The sequence below is a fragment of the Pongo abelii genome, chromosome 16 (assembly GCF_028885655.2).
Source record: "Pongo abelii isolate AG06213 chromosome 16, NHGRI_mPonAbe1-v2.0_pri, whole genome shotgun sequence".
NCBI classification, from domain to species: Eukaryota; Metazoa; Chordata; class Mammalia; order Primates; family Hominidae; genus Pongo; species Pongo abelii.
This window is the reverse complement of record NC_072001.2, coordinates 18,343,684-18,365,455: the sequence shown is the minus strand read 5'-3', so window position 1 is coordinate 18,365,455 and position 21,772 is coordinate 18,343,684.

Here is a 21,772-nt window from a genome sequence, read left to right as displayed (position 1 = left end):
CTGATCACTAAAAAAGAGAGAAGAGAAAGAAAAAGACACAGGAAAACAGGGTCAGAGAGGCAGAAAGTGAAAAATCTAACAGTGTATTTGGCACTGCAGAGAGTAAAAGAATGAGAGGTTTTTCCCCTTTCTGTTCATGGGTTATGAAATTGAGGTTTTCCATATAATTAAGAAAGGATGGATCTTGGTGAAGGGCATATTGTCATCTATGAGAGAGCTGCAAGAATTATAGGGAAGATTGGAGAAGACGGCTGACATTGCTGCTTTGGGGTAGTTGCTCTAAAACTTCTGCCATTCAGCCACGCGGAGGAGGTGAACAGGTATTTGGGGACATGTGTGACACCTGATCACATGTAATAATAATATATATTACATGTAGAACAATTCATATCATAATTTATGTGTGGAGCAGGATGTAGCTCAACAACGAATGTTCAGAAACTTTACCTAAAAGCCAATTCATAAGTTATTCTAAAATTGTTGTTAACCTGGTGGGCATATTTTCTAGGGATTTCAAGTGAGCAAAAATTGTCAAGAAATAAAAGCCGTCAGGAATAATGTCTGCTTGGCCTATGAATGGTAGACACACTTAAGAGGCATTTAACATTTTAGTTAGAGCTATAAATGATCTTTGCTTTAAAATTTAAAAATGTGTTTTCTTTAAACTTTGGTTTCATTTTCTTAGGCATTTCTTCAGATAATACATATGTGTGAATGTATGTGATTTTTAGACTATAAAATACTTTGAAACTCTTAGATAAATCTTTGCTAATAATACAGTTCATTATGGAAGAATTTTGGGATTCCTTTTGCTCTCAGCATTGACTACTGTCATTGTAGAAGTTCTGACAATATGATGATTATATGAAGACTCTGAGTTCAAATGCATCATCCTAAGGCAATGCAAACATATTTTCATGTTCTTCTTTTATCATATTTATGTATAACAGAAATGGGAAGACTAAAAGATTTCATTATCACAATTTTGGAGGGCAGAGAAAATACCGACAATCTGCATTTCCAGGCTAAGTTTCAGCTATTTAGAAGCCAAACCTTCTCACTAGTTAGCTGGCAGATCACATTCAGTGAGAAAATGTTTCAGGTTTTTCACAGCTATGTTTAACTTTAAATAAGAGATTACATAATTAATGCTAAAATTGCCTGTCACTATTATATTCCTTAAGGTTTTCCATTCTTTCTTAGCTTAAGTCCTGATTTTTATTTTCATTATTGTCATTGTTATTTTTCTTTTCATAGAAAAGTACTACTTAGCTCTATAATCTTTTGTTTGACATTAAGGGATAAATATTTTTGACAAAGCAAAAATACGCTTGAATAAGTTTGTGGTCTTCTGTAAAGGTTTAACCTTATGTAGTTGGATTTTGTACATTTTGGATAATAATGATTACATAAACTTTATCCAAAAATTGTTATAACTATTCAGATTAATTTTGAATCAATTAAAAAGTTTTAAAATAAATATTATTTGAAGTGTTTATCAGATCAGAAAACAAATCAAAAGATTCATAGTTATACATCAATAATTGCTTATACTGTAAATGAAAACACTTGTTAATTTCTAGAAATTTATCACATATTTGATTCTACTTTCCAGGCAGTATTCCCACATTTTAAGTTTGTCTTCATTTTAATAAAACTGTATCCAAAAAAATAATAAAACTATAATCTGAATACACAAAAATTTCAAATAATGACTCCATATATGCTCAGGAAGTTTAATGTCTTGACTTTAATCATACCAAAGACTTCTTATACTAATATAATTTTGCATATATGCAAGGGTTTCACTTCTGTATGCAATCAAGAACTCAGCTAAGCTGTTTATCCTCTCCATGTTCTTACAGAACATTCTGCCTTAAGGATCTAATTCATGGTTACTTCCTACTCCGTTTTTAAATTTCACCATGATTATGCATCTCATTTACATTTTATTTCCTGGGTCTTTCCTCCCCTCTCAAAAACTACCCAGAGAGCGTGATAGCCGCCTTTTCTTGACTTCCACACCTTACACACACACACACACACACACAAACACTCTCTTACTTTCACAAATATGTGATAAGGGGGACAGTGTTGCTACATTTATATTATTCTTGACAAATGAAACTGGTCACCTGTTTGCTGTATATCATAGGCTTGGCCAACATCAGGCAGATGCTGCCCAGATGGCCTTTCTTCATCTAGAATCATGGAGCCATGGTGGCCACCTCACTTTCCTCACACCCTCAACCTAATTGTCCCCAGGTCCTAACCAGCAGTTGAATCCATTTCCTTTCCTTCATTTTCCTTTCTGCTATCCAGGCATTTGTCCTCTTGGAAAGCAAGACGAGGCCTTCCTACCTCATGCTTAATCTGCTCCAGTGGCATTAGCCTACACTCACTCCTCAAAGAGAACAGATCCTTCCTAACTCGGAATTTCACACAAGGCACGTACCCAGGAGTCCTCGCCACTCTATTCCATCCCATGTCTCCTCATATTCAATAGCCAGAGGCTTTAGTCTAGAGGTGACACCTCTGGGACAATGTACCTGAAGCCCTAGACAAGGAGCTTTGTTATTTGCCATCACATATTCTATGTTTTTCTACATGACATTTATAGCAATAATTTTTGTTTAAATAATTTTTGATATTTTAGTCCCTCTCCTCAACATATACACTTCTAAAAATCAGTGTGTTGCTCACTACTGATTTCCAGCACCCAGCACAGCCCTTAGCATATGGTTGGAACTCACTGAATTTCAGCATTATAAAGAAATGAATTAAATGGATGTTGTACACATGTGTGAGGAGCCATGTGGAATGTAAACGGCAGCACACCTATGTGTAAAGTTGTCAGAATCAAGGAAATGGAGCTAAATTGGGAGCCAGAAAGCTAATCCATATGGATGTCGAGGAGATGAGGCTTGAGACACAGAGCAGTGAGCAATGTGAGGGATCCAAAGGCTAGGGAAGTCCCACAGGAACACAGGAGATGATTCAAAGAACCCTCGGTTGTCCTGAAACATTGCTTTTCTTCATGGGCTAGAGGACTTTCTTGGCAGAGGGCTGAAGACAAATGCGTGCAAAAGTGCTTTCTCTAAATGTCTCACTAGCTTATGTTTTGAATGTGTAATTCCAGAACTATGTATCACCCATCTCTCTGTGCTGTTCAGTTCTTTTCGTCCTGCTAAATCTTTTCTGCATCTCTATTTAGATGATTTCTCATTCTTTCCATCTGAGACTGATGGTTATTTCCATGTGGGGATGTTACTAAGAAGACTATATAGGTTCTAGTTAGCAAAAACAGACCATAGAATTTTTTTTTAAAGTCTGCCCAGCATTTAAGAAGATATCAACCTGTTCTCCAAGTGTCCAGTCCTATCTCGTGTCTACCAGCTTTTAGCCTTTTTCTTTTTCTAAGGATAAGCTCTCACTTTTCAAATTCTGTGTGACATTTTTAAGGCCACATACATGAACACATTTTCGTGTATTCCTTCTTGCAGTCCTGAAGCAGTAACATGACTACCTGTTGCGGCAAAAAGGCTGCTCCTTGGTCTGATCTGCATCTTCCAGGGAACCTGCTTGGCGGTCTACGATGCATCAAATTTTCCCCTTAGTAAATCTCAGAAAAAGATCACCCATAAGCATACTACAGGGGTATTCTGAGGTTTGACTAGTATTTCAGAGTGCTGTAGATCCTAAGATGAAAGCAGTAAGAAAGTTGAAAAAATAGTATTATTTATTCAACAGACATGCTAGAAATCTCAGAGCTTCCCTAGTCCCTATTTTCTGTCCTATGCATGTAACATAAAACTCTGCAAAATCAGAACTGAGTTCTCTGTAAAGACATTCAGAAAGAAACAAGACCAGCCTCGAAGGGAAGGCCTTGTCATCCATGGTTTATTCTCCTTTTCTTGTTATGGCCGATGGCAGCACCTAGATTAGAGTAGGTTCTCAGCCATGGATTCACTGAAATAATGCTTTAAAAGTATACTAATAAAGAAGAAAAGAGAGAAGAATCAAATAGACGCAATAAAAAATGATAAAGGGGATATCACCACTTATCCCACAGGAATACACACTACCATCAGAGAATATTATAAACACCTCTACGCTAATAAACTAGAAAATCTAGAAGAAATGGATAAATTCCTGGACACAAACACCCTCCCAAGACTAAATCAAGAAGAAGTTGAATCCCTGAATAGACCAAAAGCAGGCTCTGAAATTGACGCAATAGTTAACAGCCTACCAACCAAAAAAAGTCCGGGACCAGAAGGATTCACAGCCGAATTCTACCAGAGGTACAAGGAGGAGCTGGCACTATTCCTTCTGGAACTATTCCAATCAATAGAAAAAGAAGGTATCCTCCCTAAATCATTTTATGAGGCCAGCATCATCCTGATACCAAAGCCTGGCAGAGATACAACAAAAAAAGAGAATTTTAGACCAATATCCTTGATGAACATTGATGCAAAAATCCTCAGTAAAACACTGGCAAACCAAACCCAGCAGCACATCAAAAAGCTTATCCAGCATGATCAAGTGGGCTTCATCCCTGGGATGCAAGGCTGGTTCAACATATGCAAATCAATAAACGTAATCCAACATATAAACAGAACCAAAGACAAAAACCACATGATTATCTCAATAGATGCAGAAAAGGCCTTTGACAAAATTCAACAGCCCTTCATGCTAAAAACTCTCCATAAATTAGGTATTGATGGGACATATCTCAAAATAATGAGAGCTATTTATGACAAACCCACAGCCAATATTATACTGAATGAGCAAAAACTGGAAGCATTCCCTTTGAAAACTGGCACAAGACAGGCATGCCCTCTCTCACCACTCCTATTCAACACAGGAAGACTTGGTGCCCCACTGCTAGTGCCATCACCCAGTCCCAGCCCAGCCAGGGAGCCCAAGGGCCCCACTGCCAGTACTGCTAGAGCCCACCGAGGGCTGCCGGCACACAGCTGCAAGCTCCAGCTTTATCTACTCACGCCCTGGACACTGCACGGAGCCCCAGCAAGTTCCACGTGTCCTTGTCACCCCAGCCCTCCTGCCCCACAGATCCTAAGCTCAGGAGACCCTCTCCAGCCCAGCCTGTGGGGGAAGGCAGCCCCCACGGTAACCCACGGATCAGCTCAGAGGGCAGGGCATCCTGGACTCCCCGGACTGGGAAACCCAGTTCCTGTCCCCCTGCGTAGTGGCCACACCTCTGAGAGGGGAGAAACCCCTGCCTCACCTCACCTGAGGGACCCTGACCCAGAGGCCTGAGAAAAAGCCACCTGTAGGCTCCTGGCACCTGCCAACCTGCACCTTAGGGAAACTTGTCCCACTTCAACCTGCAAAGCTCTCAGGTCATTATTTCTAAAACCACTGTCCTTTCTCAAAGAAGAAGAAAATAGAAAAAAAAAACAAAAAAAAACAAAAACAAAAACAGAAAGAGGCACAGGAGGTTGAAGACGCCAGAAGCAGTTTAGCCCAAAAACAAAGTGCCAGACGCAAGATGCCAAGTTTGGGGCGCTTCATCCACCGCATGCCCGTTTAGGAGCTGACTGCACTCAACCACAGATTTACGTCTGCTGCCCGCCAGGTCGTATCTGAAGAGATCTGCAGAAATAAGCCTTCCTTCTGCCAGTAAATACTAAGACTAGCAGGCCCCTCTAAGGCTCTGCTCTCCACTGGGGTATGGCGGGACAGGCCCCTCAGCAGGCGTTCCCCGCACCCTCCCTCCGCGTCGGCCCCGAGAAAAGGAAGTTCGCCCCTCGCCTGGGCTTACCAAGGCCCGCCGCCCGGTTCATGGAGCCCTGCTTGGGGACCGGGGGCCTCGATGTTCTCCTTCACCATCTGCGGCCAGATCTCCCTCCAGCAGCCTTGCCAGGCAGTGCCTGGCGTGGAGAAGGGGCCCTGCCGAGGGGCAGGTCCGCGCCGTGCCCCCAACCCGGCGCCTGCAGCCCAGGGGCAACAAGCTGTGGGGTTTTTAATTGAGAAGTTTTTCCCTCTGGGCCTTATTATACAGGGAAAGGGAAGGGGCGAAGATCCGGGCTCGGGTTCTCCCGGGGCAGCGAACCCAGAAGCGACCCCAAACTCAGCAGTCGCCACCCTGCACCGGGACTTGAAGCCGGCGCCAAGCGGGGCAGCGGAACGCACCAGCGGCCGGGCCAGCCTGGCGAGACCCGAGCGGGCGGCCCCGCCAGCCAGCGCCACTTGCCCGCGCCGGGTGGCCCCTCGCCCCGGTGAGCCCCTCCCGGGATGCGAAAGCCATCGCCTGGTCCCCGCCGCACCCGCCCGCCCGTCGTGGGAGGAGGATGCGCCGGTCGGAGAGGCTTAGGGCCGCCGGGCTGCACCCCTAGATCCCAGCGGCGGCCTCCCCGCAGCCCCGCCGAGTCCGCAGGGCAGCGCTCGGGCGCTCCTGGTCTGCAGCTTCCGCGACGTTCCCCACGCGTCCGGGTCCCCGCGGCGCCGCGGGCGGCCCCAGGCTGCCGCCGCCAGCGAGTCAGGCAGCCAAGGTTCTCCAGCTTACCTGGCCAGGGCGCGGGGCTGCCCCGGTGCGCCGCCGTCCTCGCCGTGCCGCCGTCCCCGCCCCGCCGCCGCCGGCTTCGTCCGGTAGGCTGAGCTCCTGGAGAGCCCGCGACTAGCCGCACACCCGGTCGGCTATTTAGCCCGACAACTGAATAGCGGCGGGGACCTACCGCGAGTGGAGTACGGAAAGCCCGCAGGGCACCGCTACCCGGCGCACGCGCACTGAGCTACATACCTGGGTAACAAACGTGCACGTTCTGCACCTGTATCCCGGAACTTGAAGCATCCTAACATGTGTGAAATGACATCTCATTATGATTTTGATTCGAATTTCCATGATGGTTTGTGATGTTAACCATTTTTTCACGTACCTATTGGCCATTTTTTATGTTTTCTTTAGAAAAATGTCATTCTTGTGCACATGTACCCTAGAACTTAAAGTATAATAATAAAAATAAATAAATAAAATAAAAAAAGAAAAATGTCATTCCAGTCCTTTGCCCATTTTTAACCAGGTTTTTCTTTTGCTATTGAGTTGTAGTTTCATATATAATTTGGATATTAACCCCTTAACAGACATCTGGTTTGCAAATATTTTCTTTCACTCCCTGGGTTGCCTTTTCATTTGGTTGAGTGTTTTTTTTTTTTTTTTTTTTTTTTTTTTGCCTCTTCCAGAGCAGTTAAATACACTATTAGCTATGCCAGCCCTTATTTATTCATGACTCCCTATCTCTAGACAGAAAACTCCGAGGAACAACTGGTCCCTATATCCTCCCACTTACTAGAGGTGCATGTTATACAGACTCTTTAAATTCAATTTGTCTAACCATATTCATCCATTAATTTAATAAGCCATTATTAGCCAATGTATAAGACATTGGAGGTTCAATGGTGAAAGTCATACCAATTGCATTTTTGGTTCAATTTCTTCAATAATGTCAGACATTACAAAATTACAAACTGAAGCATACTCTGATGGAAGGAATGAATGTCCTCCTCAGAGAGTATATACGAAGGTAGCTTTTCCACATCTGGTAGGGCTGATGTTCTCTGAGGAAGTGAAAGCTGATCTGGGATATGAGAGTGAAAAGGAAAGGAAGGAAGGCTACCAGAATGGGAACAAGCATGTGCAAAACCCCTGTGGTAAGGCAGAGCGGAAGGAATCAGAGAAAGTGAAAGAAACCCGTGTGGAAAGAAAGCCAAGGAACCACTGCTTGTATATGAAACCATCACTGTTAGCCCTCTAGAAGCCTTCTGTCTGCTCTTCCAGTCACAGCCCCCTTTCTTCCACTGAAGGAATAGTAACTACACTGTTCAAATATTTATGGCAATAATTCCTTATTATATTTAGTTACCACTCTTAAGAATTTCCTTTTAAGTTTATATAAATGGAACCATAAAGCATATAGTCTTCGTGTATGATTTTACCTACAGTACATTTTGTTTTCCAATTTGTTTATGTTCTTGAGTCACATATTTCATTCATTTTGGATGCTCGATAGGATTCTTTGTTTGAATAAACAATAATTCATGAACCTAATGCTTTGACGATGAACAGTTTTGATGTTTCTGTGTTTCTAGTGATCAGAAATCATATATGATGAAACATCTAGGCACACATATGCACGTCATTTCTCTAGAATAAACAGCAAGAAGTATATATATATATAAGAATATGAACATATGCAAACACAAGTTCATGCATAATACTAATATAAAATTATGTACTATTCTATCTCCTTTCACATATTTTCTGTTTTTGTCTCTCCTTTCATTATTGATGTTTTCTTCTTCCCTTTCTTGCATTTAATGATCTCTCTGCATCTTATCCATTGAATTCTTAATTTAGGCTATTTCACGTATTACATTTAGTTCTAGAATTTCTATTACTTTCTTTTCTGAAAAATCTGCCTGACAGATCTCTTAGTCTACACAATCTAACACAATTTTCTATTATGATGGAAATATTCTATAAATCAGTATTGCACAACACAGTATTAACCAACCACACATAGCTATTCAACTCTTGACTAAAGAATTGAATTTTTATTTTTATTTATTTATAATTATTTCAAAGTTAACATCGGTAGCAACTTCTATATTAGATAGAAGGTCTTCTATGATTCTATTTTCACCATCCACTTACACTTAAAAGAAAAAAAAAACGTAACTCACTCAGGGCAGGCAGGGTGGCTCATGCCTGCAGTCACAGCACTTTGGGAGGCCAAGGCAGGAAGGTTGCTTGACTCAGGAGTTTGAGACCAGCCTGGGCAACAAAGTAAAACCACATCTGTAGTAATAATAACAAATCATTAGCGGGGAGTATTGGCGTGCACCTATGCTCCCAGCTATTAGGGAGGCTGAGATGGGAGGATCACTTGAGCCCGAGACGTGAAGGCTGCAGTGAGACACATCATGCCACCGCACTCTGACCTGGGCAACAGAACAAGACCCTCTCTCAAAAAACACAAAAAACATAAAAACTACTGTGCTCAATCGGAAAAATTTGAAAAAATAGACAATCATAATCAATTAAGACTCAATGGTCAACATTCATATTCAGTGTATAAATTATATACACTAAATGAGATTGTATACATACCACCCATATCTACACATATGCACATAATATAAACAAAATAAATTTTGTAATGTTGGTGTATATATTTTATAGCCTATTTTTTCAAACAATATTTATAAAATAATTTTATGGCATTAAATATTGTCTAAAATCATAGACTGTAATGATAATGTGAGATATTACCCTTTGGTTCTATAATAATATTCTCGTATTACTCGACATTTAGACTACGATTTTGACACTGTTGCTAACATGATTATTTCTAGTTGATTTCTTAGGATTATTGAGATGAAAGTAAGATTGCTGGAATAAAATATCCAAATATTAAAACATTTTTGGTATTTATTATCAAATTGATTTTCAGAAAAGTTATACCAGCTTAAATTGCCATTAGAGTAAGATAAGAATGCAGTGTGAATTTAAGTCCTGTTTCTCCTCTACCTTTTCCTATCTCCTCTTTTTCTGTATCACCATATGACATTTGTCATAGTCCTGTTCTTCTTCAATATCTTTGTTCCATAACCTCTGTTTTAAAGGTTCCCTCTCCCCATTCCATGTTCAGCTCTGTTTTTTTTTTTTTTTTTTTGAGACAGGGTCTCGCTCTGTCACCCAGGCTGGAGTGCAGTGGCCCGATCTTGGCTCACTGCAAGTTCCGTCTCCCGGGTTCACGCCATTCTCCTGCCTCATCCTTCCGAGTAGCTGGGACTACAGGTGCCCGCCACCACGCCCGACTAATTTTTTTGTATTTTTAGTAGAGACGGGGTTTCACCATGTTAGCCAGGATGGTCTCAATCTCCTGACCTCATGATCTGCCCACCTCGACCTCCCAGCTCTTCTGTCTTAACTGTTAAATCTCACATCCATATTTCCAATCCATCATATCTTCCAAGATCAAGTAACACTTTTCCAATATGTCTGCTTTGTATATGTGTGCTCGTCCCTACTGACTCCCATCACATCTAGAGCTCAATTTTTAACATTATCTCTGCCCCCACCCTATCCTAATATCTCAACTCCCCATGTGTTCAGGTTTTCCTTTTCTGTAAGCAATCCTATTGTCACTTGAGCACAAAACCCCCACTCTTTGCTCTTTTCATTTATCTCACAAATGTGGACAGTCATCAAGAATGATGAAATTTTCATTTGCAGTATGAATCCAAGGCATATTTTACCTTGCATACTGCTGCTTCCATGCTAGAACTGGCCTTTATCACCATGGCAATTTTCTTTTAAATACTGTTCCTGCATTTCGACTTTCCTTCCATTAATCTATTCTACTCAATGCTTCTAAACTAATCTACTCAGTTTATCATTTTGAGGGTACCACTGTCTTCATCAAAAGTCTTCAATGTCCCCCTGTTGTCTTTTAAGCAACCCCAAGTTGTGTAATTTGTCATTTATCCATTTGTCCTGCCAGCCAGCCATTCAAAATTTATTGAGTGCCTACATGATTTTTTTCTCCTTTGGAGAACTGCCATTCAGCCACTGGAGCTACTGGCCCTTGCTTAAAAAGGGTGTGAAGTGCCTGGGAGTTTATATCCCCTTGAGATTTCCACTAACCAGTGACTGAAAGATACTGACTAAAGCCTCAAATCCATAGTCTGGATTATAATAGCTCTGAAGCTTAGTTTACACTCCAGTTTCCCTGCAGAATCAGTCTCAAGGCTATTCTTGGGCTTTGCATGGTGATCACACTCTTGCCTGACTTCCTTGTCTTCCTTGCCCTACTTCACTGGTTGCCTTATTTATCTACCCTGGAGCCCTTCCTTAATAAATTATTTTTACGTGAATTCTTCTCTTAGGTTCTGCTTCTGGAAAATCCAAAGAAATCCACTTTTGTTAAGAACCAAAGACATGATCACTACTGCGAATGAATTCATGCTGAGTAGAAAAATAGACATGCAAGCCAGAAATTTAAATTTTAATATGCTATCTACCATAATAGTGAGATTTGCAAAGTCCTGTGAGATGAGGAAACAATAAATACCTATCTCAGGTAAGGGAAGTCGGACTGCAAGTCTTCACCTAAAGTAATATCCGATCTGAAATTCAGATAAGTTTTTTTTGGCAGAAATAATAGGTAAACTGGTTATAACAAATAGTGTGGGAAAAATTTAATGTTATAAGAACATGAAATTCTTCAGGAACTACAAATAACTCAACTTATTCTTATCAGAGACAATATGTGATACAAGGGAGGGGGAGGGAACTGATTCGAATAGGTGAGTAAGATGGTAGAAATGTGAATTCAAAACATTCTCTGAGTGTTGTAAAAAGAGCTCATCTAGTTTATCTGTCAAAGATGGCAAACAATATAGAGAACCCAGAAGGGCAATGCCTTCAATTATACAGTTGTAGCTGTTGCTCTGGCAGTATTGTGGAGGACTGCATGTGGAAGTTGCAAGTTAGGGCTAGTTTGGAGAAAGAATAATCAGAAATCAAATACCATGGTGAGCACAAAGGACTGAGAAGAGAGAGAATGTGATATATTAGAGGAAGAAATTGGCGGTAGTTGGTGATTGATTGGGTCTGTGGTAAGATTCTAGGCTTTAGATCACCCTGCCTGTCACCAAATCTGAGAGAATTTTCTTTTGACTTACTTTATCAAGATAGCAGCATTTTCCTTCCTTCTTCAGCTTCCTGTTTGATTGTTTTGCTAACTTTTGTACATTTTCCAAATTATCCATATTGACAATACATTATTCTTTTATTTGGAAAGTGGAGTAGGTGGTAAAAATGAAATCATAGCACATAGACAACTTACTAAAAATTATTGAGTTAATCAGAAAAAGTATGTTGATAATTAAAATACATGTGAAAAAAAGTCCAAGCTCAATCATAACTGTTTAAAAAATGTCAATTGAAACAGTAAGAATATCAGATTAACAAAAATCTTAGTTGTAAAACATTCAATTTTAGCAAAGATAAAGGAAAGAAATATGCTAATGCACTACCTGTGAGAGTATAATAGGTCCAAATTTTTGAAGAGCCATTGCAAATATGTGGCAAATTAAAACACTCACTTCCTTTCATCCAGCAATGGCACCACTAATAATTTACACTAAGAATCAATATAGATGAATATATATGAAGATGCTTATTACAGTATTATTTATAACAGCAAAAAAGTCCACTAATATAAACTCATTAGCTACACCATAAAATGACCATTCCATGGAATATTATGCAGATGTTATAAAGAATATGTTAATATAAATGTGGTCAATAAATATTGCACTACAAAAAGAAGAGTAGAAATTGAGTTTGTAGAGAATAATTTCACACCACATAATGTGAATATATATATACTGAAAATTTCTGAAAGGATCCATCCAAAACTGCTAACATTATTTACCACTGGGGCTTGAAAATGATGGAGATTTGCTCTTGTCATTTACTTTTTTCCCCAAGAACAACAGTGATTTGGCCATAAAATTAATGAAAAGAAAGAGGCATTAACAAGATAATTGAGGGACAATGTTTAGTTTTTACATGTTTGTGGAAGGAGGAGATGAGAAATTAAAACTTTATATAATTCTGTTGAAATAAAATAAAAATAAAATCCTTAGAGTCACAACTCTAAGAAAGGAAAAGTACTTACAGATAGGAAAATAGAAGCTAATCCCACATCCTGTAAGAGTCAAACAAGGACTAGGATTCAGCTCTCCAGACCCTTGCCCCAGTGCTCTTTCTATGATCCTAAGCAATAGTATATCTATGCCTAGAAAAATCAAGCCAACTGAGCTGTAAAAGATCTCAGCCATTATTTGTGTCTGCTCTGAATATACAGGATTGATTTTGAGTTCATAAATAAATAAGAAATGTTGAAGGGTTGTCCATGGGACACTAAATTCCACTGTATTCTGAACCAGAATTTCTTAATTCAGTACCATTGCTCTAAAAGGATGCTTTCTCAAGCACTGAAAAATATGGTCCCACTTATGTCCCTAATTTAAGGGAAGAGACATTTTGAATTGGAGGCAAATAATCTCTGTTGTAACACTTCAAAGCCAGGTCAGGAAGCTTATGCTAAATGCCTTGTGTGTACTTGTGATTTTTGTATTCTGACCTTGAATGTATTTCACACATAAGCTGACATGTCTCCAATAATTTTCCTGCTAAGTACAGTATAAATGAAATATTAGCACATATTATCTGGGCACCCCACCAACTCATCAGTTTGTTGCTATAAAGTGCAAATGCCCAATCATATAAAATTCCAAGCATTGCTCTGCTGAAAATGAGAAGGCATCACTAGAATGTGAGTGAAAAGAATATTATGTGCTTCCCTTTTCTATATGTTAGATTGCTTCACATTTCAAAAATAAGTTCACTCTGGGAGGCCGAGGTGGGCAGATCACAACGTCAAGAGATCGAGACCATCCTGGCCAACATGGTGAAACCCTGTCTCTACGAAAAATACAAAAATTAGCTGGGCATGGTGATGTATGCCTGTAGTCCTAGCTACTCGGGAGGCTGAGGCAGGAGAATCGCTTGAACCTGGGAGGCAGAGGTTGCAGTGAGCTGAGATCATAAATAGGCTGCACTCCAGCCTGGCGACAGAGAGAGCCTCCGTCTCAAAAAACTTAAAAAAATAAGATAAATAAAAAATAAAAAATAAGTGAAACAATATACTAACCAAAAACTTGTAAATTACCTTATCCATCTACTTCTAGGAAATTACAAAGAATAAATTTCATTATTTTAGCATAACAGGGATGGATTTTCTTTTGTAATTTTCAATATATTAACAATATATTTTTTTTCCTAGTGTTGTTTAGGATACTTCCTGTAATGCTTCATTCAAGTTATCAGTGATTTTTACTATGTATTGTAAATGATACATAGCCACCATATATAAATATTTGCTGAATTCAAGGTTACTAAGTTAAGAAACTGGGGTAAATAAAATGGAAACAAGACATCCGTGAATATTTAAGGATGTAATCTTGCAATTGCATGTTTCTGCTGGCTTTTCATCATATAATAAACCTTGTTTTTTCTTCTAATTAAAATTGCTATCAATAATAAAAATGCTAATTATACATAATCAATATTTTTATACATATGGCAATTCTTACAAATGTTCGAATTTCAGTTTAGTAAATTGATGTGTAAATATACTTTGTAAGACAGACAATTTTTTTTCTATTTATAGGTATTTTATTTTTATGATAGTGTAAATAATATGTATATATTTTTTACTTTTATTATACTTTAAGTTTTAGGGTACATGTGCACAACGTGCAGGTTTGTTGCATATGTATACACATGCCATGTTGGTGTGCTGCACTCATCAACTCGTCATTTACATTAGGTATATCACCTAATGCTATCCCTTTCCCCTCCCCCAAACCCACGACAGGCCCTGGTGTGTGATATTCCCCATCCAAGACAGACAATTTTATAAGAAGATTAACTTGAAGTTATAAGTGGACTAATGAATTAAAATTTCCATTTCCTATGCTGCAGAGCACTTTTAGTGCAATTTGGAGGGAGAACATCAGTGTTCAGCATTTATAATTTATCATTTGACATTTGGACAAAAACTCTAAGTGTATAGAAGAATTACATATATTTCTTAAATTTCCAGTATTACACATGCTACCATAATGCAGGGTTTTACAAAGAGATTAGTGTAATTCAATGGTTAATCATATTTCAAAAAGGAGCTACATTGTGGACCTTGTATTCCCCTCATAGTTGCTTCAGGAAGGGATCTCACTTGTCACTCCTTCTTGGCATTGAGTTCTATTCAGTTCTTAACTGAAAATAGGAAAAAATGCTACCCTATACTGAAGCATTTCAACACAATTGGAAACATTATGCATAATTTTCAATAGATGAGGATATACATTTACAAAGTATTCACAAAAAGATATTTTTGGCCAAAATTTGAATTGTTGAAAGAAAGTACATCTCTGATCTACTTTTTTAGAACTTTCTGGGTTTCAAGGTCTTTAACAGAGGTGTGTATGTGTGTGTGTGTGTGCACGTGTGTGTCTGTGGGTGTACGGAAATGTACTGTGTTCATAAAAATGCCAGTGTTGGTGTTTCCAAAGTGAAGCTACTAAAAAACAGAGAATTGGTGTAATCTAGAGGGGAGAGGAATTGATAATGCAGAGAGCACTTGGAAAATAAAACTATGGGAAAGAGGCCACAGTATGGACCAGAGGTAATTACCTGATCACTAAAAAAGAGAGAAGAGAAAGAAAAAGACACAGGAAAACAGGGTCAGAGAGGCAGAAAGTGAAAAATCTAACAGTGTATTTGGCACTGCAGAGAGTAAAAGAATGAGAGGTTTTTCCCCTTTCTGTTCATGGGTTATGAAATTGAGGTTTTCCATATAATTAAGAAAGGATGGATCTTGGTGAAGGGCATATTGTCATCTATGAGAGAGCTGCAAGAAGTATAGGGAAGATTGGAGAAGACAGCTGACATTGCTGCTTTGGGATATTTGCTCTAAAACTTCTGCCATGCAGCCACGTGGAGGAGGTGAACAGGTATTTGGGGACATGTGTGACACTTGATCACATGTAACAATAATATATATTACATGTAGAACAATTCATATCATAATTTATGTGTGGAGCAGGATGTAGCTCAACAACAAATGTTCAGAAACTTTACCTAAAAGCCAATTCATAAGTTATTCTAAAATTGTTGTTAACCTGGTGGGCATATTTTCTAGGGATTTCAAGTGAGCAAAAATTGTCAAGAAATAAAAGCCGTCAGGAATAATGTCTGCTTGGCCTATGAATGGTAGACACACTTAAGAGGCATTTAACATTTTAGTTAGAGCTATAAATGATGTTTGCTTTAAAATTTAAAAATGTGTTTTCTTTAAACTTTGGTTTCATTTTCTTAGGCATTTCTTCAAATAATACATATGTGTGAATGTATCTGATTTTTAGACTATAAAATACTTTGAAATTCTTAGATAAATCTTTGCTAATAATACAGTTCGTTATGGAAGAATTTTGAGATTCCTTTTGCTCTCAGCATTGACTACTGTCATTGTAGAAGTTCTGAAAATATAATGATTATATGAAGACTCTGAGTTCAAATGCATCATCCTAAGGCAATGCAAACATATTGTCATGTTCTTGTTTTATCATATTTGTGTATAACAGAAATGGGAAGACTAAAAGATTTCATTATCACAATTTTGGAGGGCAGAGAAAATACCGACAATCTCCATTTCCAGGCTAAGTTTAAGCTATTTAGAAGCCAAAACTTCTCACTAGTCAGCTGGCAGATCACATTCAGTGAGAAAATGTTTCAGTTTTTCCATAGCTATGTTTAACTTTAAATAAGAGATTACATAATTAATGCTAAAATTGCCTGTCACTATTATATTCCTTAAGGTTTTCCATTCTTTCTTAGCTTAAGTCCTGATTTTTATTTTCATTGTTGTCATTGTTATTTTTCTTTTCATAGAAAAGTACTACTTAGCTCTATAATCTTTTGTTTGACATTAAGGGATAAATATTTTTGACAAAGCAAAAATATGCTTGAATAAGTTTGTGGTCTTCTGTAAAGGTTTAATCTTATGTAGTTGGATTTTTTACATTTTGGATAATAATAATGATTACATAAACTTTATCCAAAAATTGTTATAATTATTCAGATTAATTTTGAATCAATTAAAATGTTTTAAAATAAATATTATTTGAAGTGTTTATCAGATCAGAAAACAAATGAAAAGATTCATGGTTATACATCAATAATTGCTTATAGTGTAAATAAAAACATTTGTTAATTTCTAGAAATTTATCACATATTTGATTCTACTTTCCAGGTAGTATTCCCACATTTTAAGTTTGTCTTCATTTTAATCAAACTGTATCCAGAGAAATAATAAAACTATAATCTGAATATACAAAAATTTCAAATAGTGACTCCATATATGCTCAGGAAGTTTAATGTCTTGACTTTAATCATACCAAAGACTTCTTATGATAATATAATTTTGCATATATGCAAGGGTTTCACTTCTGTATGCAATCAAGAACTCAGCTAAGCTGTTTATCCTCTCCATGTTCTTCCAGAACATTCTGCCTTAAGGATCTAATTCATGGTTACTTCCTACTCCGTTTTTAAATTTCACCATGATTATGCATCTCATTTACATTTTATTTCCTGGGTCTTTCCTCCCCTTTCAAAAACTACCCAGTGAGCACGATAGCGGCCTTTTCTTGACTTCCACACCTTACACACACACACACACACACACACACACACACACTCTCTTACTTTCACAAATATGTGATAAGGGGGACAGTGTTGCTACATTTATATTATTCTTGACAAATGAAACTGGTCACCTGTTTGCTGTATATCATAGGCTTGGCCAACATCAGGCAGATGCTGCCCAGATGGACTTTCTTCATCTAGAATCATGGAATCATGATGGCCACCTCAGTTTCCTCACACCCTCAACCTAATTTTCCCCAGGTCCTAACCAGCAGTTGAATCCATTTCCTTTCCTTCATTTTCCTTTCTGCTATCCAGGCATTTGTCCTCTTGGAAAGCAAGATGAAGTCTTCTTACCTCATGCTTAATCTGCTCCAGTGGCATTAGCCTACACTCACTCCTCAAAGAGAACAGATCCTTCCTAACTCGGAATTTCACACAAGGCACGTACCCAGGAGTCCTTGCCACTCTATTCCATCCCATGTCTCCTCATATTCAATAGCCAGAGGCTTTAGTCTAGAGGTGACACCTCTGGGACAATGTACCTGAAGCCCTAGACAAGGAGCTTTGTTATTTGCCATCACATATTCTATGTTTTTCTACATGACATTTATAGCAATAATTTTTGTTTAAATAATTTTTAATATTTTAGTCCCTCTCCTCAACATATACACTTCTAAAAATCAGTGTGTTGCTCACTACTGATTTCCAGCACCCAGCACAGCCCTTAGCATATGGTTGGAACTCACTGAATTTCAGCATTATAAAGAAATGAATTAAATGGATGTTGTACACATGTGTGAGGAGCCATGTGGAATGTAAACGGCAGCACACCTATGTGTAAAGTTGTCAGAATCAAGGAAATGGAGCTAAATTGGGAGCCAGAAAGCTAATCCATATGGATGTCAAGGAGATGAGGTTTGAGACACAGAGCAGTGAGCAATGTGAGGGATCCAAAGGCTAGGGAAGTCCCACAGGAACACAGGAGATGATTCAAAGAACCCTTGGTTGTCCTGAAACATTGCTTTTCTTCATGGGCTAGAGGACTTTCTTGGCAGAGGGCTGAAGACAAATGCGTGCAAAAGTGCTTTCTCTAAATGTCTCACTAGCTTATGTTTGAATGTGTAATTCCAGAACTATGTATCACCCATCTCTCTGTGCTGTTCAGTTCTTTTCATCCTGCTAAATCTTTTCTGCATCTCTATTTAGATGATTTCTCATTCTTTCCATCTGAGACTGATGGTTATTTCCATGTGGGGATGTTACTAAGAAGACAATATAGGGTCTAGTTAGCAAAAACAGACCATAGAATTTTTTTTAAAGTCTGCCCAGCATTTAAGAAGATATCAGCCTGTTCTCTGTGTCCAGTCCTATCTCGTGTCTACCAGCTTTTAGCCTTTTTCTTTTTCTAAGGATAAGCTTTTGCTTTTCAAATTCTGTGCGACATTTTTAAGGCCACGTACATGAACACATTTTCATGTATTCCATCTTGCAGTCCTGAAGCAGTAACATGACTACCTGTTGCAGCAAAAAGGCTGCTCCTTGGTCTGATCTGCATCTTCCAGGGAACCTCCTTGGCGGTCTATGATCCATCAAATTTTCCCCTTAGTAAATCTGAAAAAAAGATCACCCATAAGCATAGTACAGGGGCATTCTGAGGTTTCACTAGTATTTCAGAGTGCTGTAGATCCTAAGATGAAAGCAGTAAGAAAGTTGAAAAAACAGTATTATTTATTCAACAGACATGCTAGAGATCTCAGAGCTTCCCTAGTTCCTATTTTCTGTCCTATGTATGTAACATAAAACTCTGCAAAGTCAGAACTGAGTTCTCTGTAAAGACATTCAGAAAGAAACAACACCAGCCTTGAAGGGAAGGCCTTGTAATACATGGTTTATTCTCCTTTTCTTGTTATGGCCGATGGCAGCACCTAGATTAGAGTAGGTTCTCAGCCATGGATTCACTGAAATAATGCTTTAAAAATATACTAATAAAGAAGAAAAGAGAGAAGAATCAAATAGATGCAATAAAAAATGATAAAGGGGATATCACCACCAATCCCACAGAAATACAAACTACCGTCAGAGAATACTATGAACACCTCTATGCAAATAAACTAGAAAATCTAGTAGAAATGGATATATTCCTGGACACATACACCCTCCCAAAACTAAACCAAGAAGAAGTTGAATCCCTGAATAGACCAATAACAGGCTCTGAAATTGAGGCAATAGTTAATAGCCTACCAACCAGAAAAAGTCCAGGAACAGACGGATTCACAGCCAAATTCTACCAGAGGTACAAGGAGGAGCTGGTACTATTCCTTCTGAAACTATTCCAGTCAATAGAAAAAGAGGGAATCCTCCCTAACTCATTTTATGAGGCCAGCATCACCCTGACACCAAAGCCTGGCAGAGACACAACAAAAAAAGAGAATTTTAGACCAATATCCTTGATGAACATTGATGCAAAAATCCTCAATAAAATACTGGCAAACCAAATCCAGCAGCACATCAAAAAGCTTATCCACCATGATCAAGTGGGCTTCATCCCTGGGATGCAAGGCTGGTTCAACATATGCAAATCAATAAACGTAATCCAACATATAAACAGAACCAAAGACAAAAACCACATGATTATTTCAATAGATGCAGAAAAGGCCTTTGACAAAATTCAACAGCCCTTCATGCTAAAAACTCTCTATAAATTAGGTATTGATGGGATGTATCTCAAAATAATAAGAGCTATTTATGACAAACCCACAGCCAATATTACAATGAATGAGCAAAAACTGGAAGCATTCCCTTTGAAAACTGGCACAAGACAGGGATGCCCTCTCTCACCACTCCTATTCAACATAGTGTTGGAAGTTCTGGCCAGGGCAATCAGGCAGGAGAAAGAAATAAAGGGTATTCAATTAGAAAAAGAGAAAGTCAAATTGTCCCTGTTTGCAGATGACATGACTGTATATTTAGAAAACCCCATCGTCTCAGTCTGAAATCTCCTTAAGCTGATAAGCAACTTCAGCAAAGTCTCAGGATACAAAATCAATGTGTAGAAATCACAAGCATTCTTATACACCAATAACAGACAAACAGATGGCCAAATCATGAGTGAACTCCCATTCACAATTGCTTCAAAGAGAATAAAATACCTAGGAATACAACTTACAAGGGATGTGAAGGACCTCTTCAAGGAGAACTACAAACCACTGCTCAATGAAATAAAAGAGGATACAAACAAATGGAAGGACATTCCATGCTCATGGATAGGAAGAATCAATATCATGGAAATGGCCATACTGTTCAAGATAATTTATAGATCCAGTGCAATCACCATCAAGCTACCGAAGACTTCCTTCACAGAATTGGAAAAAACTGCTTTAAAGTTCATATGGAACCAAAAAAGAGCCCGCATTACCAAGACAATCCTAAGCAAAAAGAACAAAGCTGGAGGCATCATGGTACCTGACTTCAAACTACACTACAAGGCTACAGTAACCAAAACAGCATGGTACTGGTACCAAAACAGAGATATAGGCCAATGGAACCGAACAGAGCCCTCAGAAATAATACCACACATCTACAACCATCTGATCTTTGACAAGCCTGACAAAAACAAGCAATGGGGAAAGGATTCCCTATTTAATAAATGATCCTGGGAAAACTGGCTAGCCATATGGAGAAAGCTGAAACTGGATCCCTTCCTTGGACCTTATACAAAAATTAATTCAAGATGGATTAAAGACTTAAATGTTAGACCTAAAACCATAAAAACCCTAGAAGAAAACCTAAGCAATACCATTCAGGACATAGGCATGGGCAAGGACTTCATGTCTAAAACACCAAAAGCAATGGCAACACAAGCCAAAATTGACAAATGGGATCTAATTAAACTAAAGAGCTTTTGCACAGCAAAAGAAACTACCATCAGAGTAAACAGGCAACGTACAGAGTGAACAGGCAACCTACAGAATGGAAGGAAATTTTTGCAATCTGCTCATCTGACAAAGGGCTAATGTCCAGAATTTACAAAGAACTCAAACAAACTTAGAAGAAAAAAACAAACAACCCCATCAAAAAGTGGATGGAGGATATGAACAGACACTTCTCAAAAGAAGACATTTATGCAGTCAACAGACGCATGAAAAAATGCTCATCATCACTGGCCATCAGAGAAATGCAAATCAGAACCACAAATGAGACACCATCTCACACCAGTTAGAATGGCGATCATTAAAAAATCAGGAAACAACAGGTGCTAGAGAGGATGTGGAGAAATAGGAACACTTTTACACTGTTGGTGGGACTGTAAACTAGTTCAACCATTGTGGAAGACAGTGTGGCTATTCCTCAAGGATCTAGAACTAGAAATACCATTTGACCCAGCCATCCCATTACTGGGTATATACCCAAAGGATTATAAATCATGCTGCTATAAAGACACATGCACACATATGTTTATTG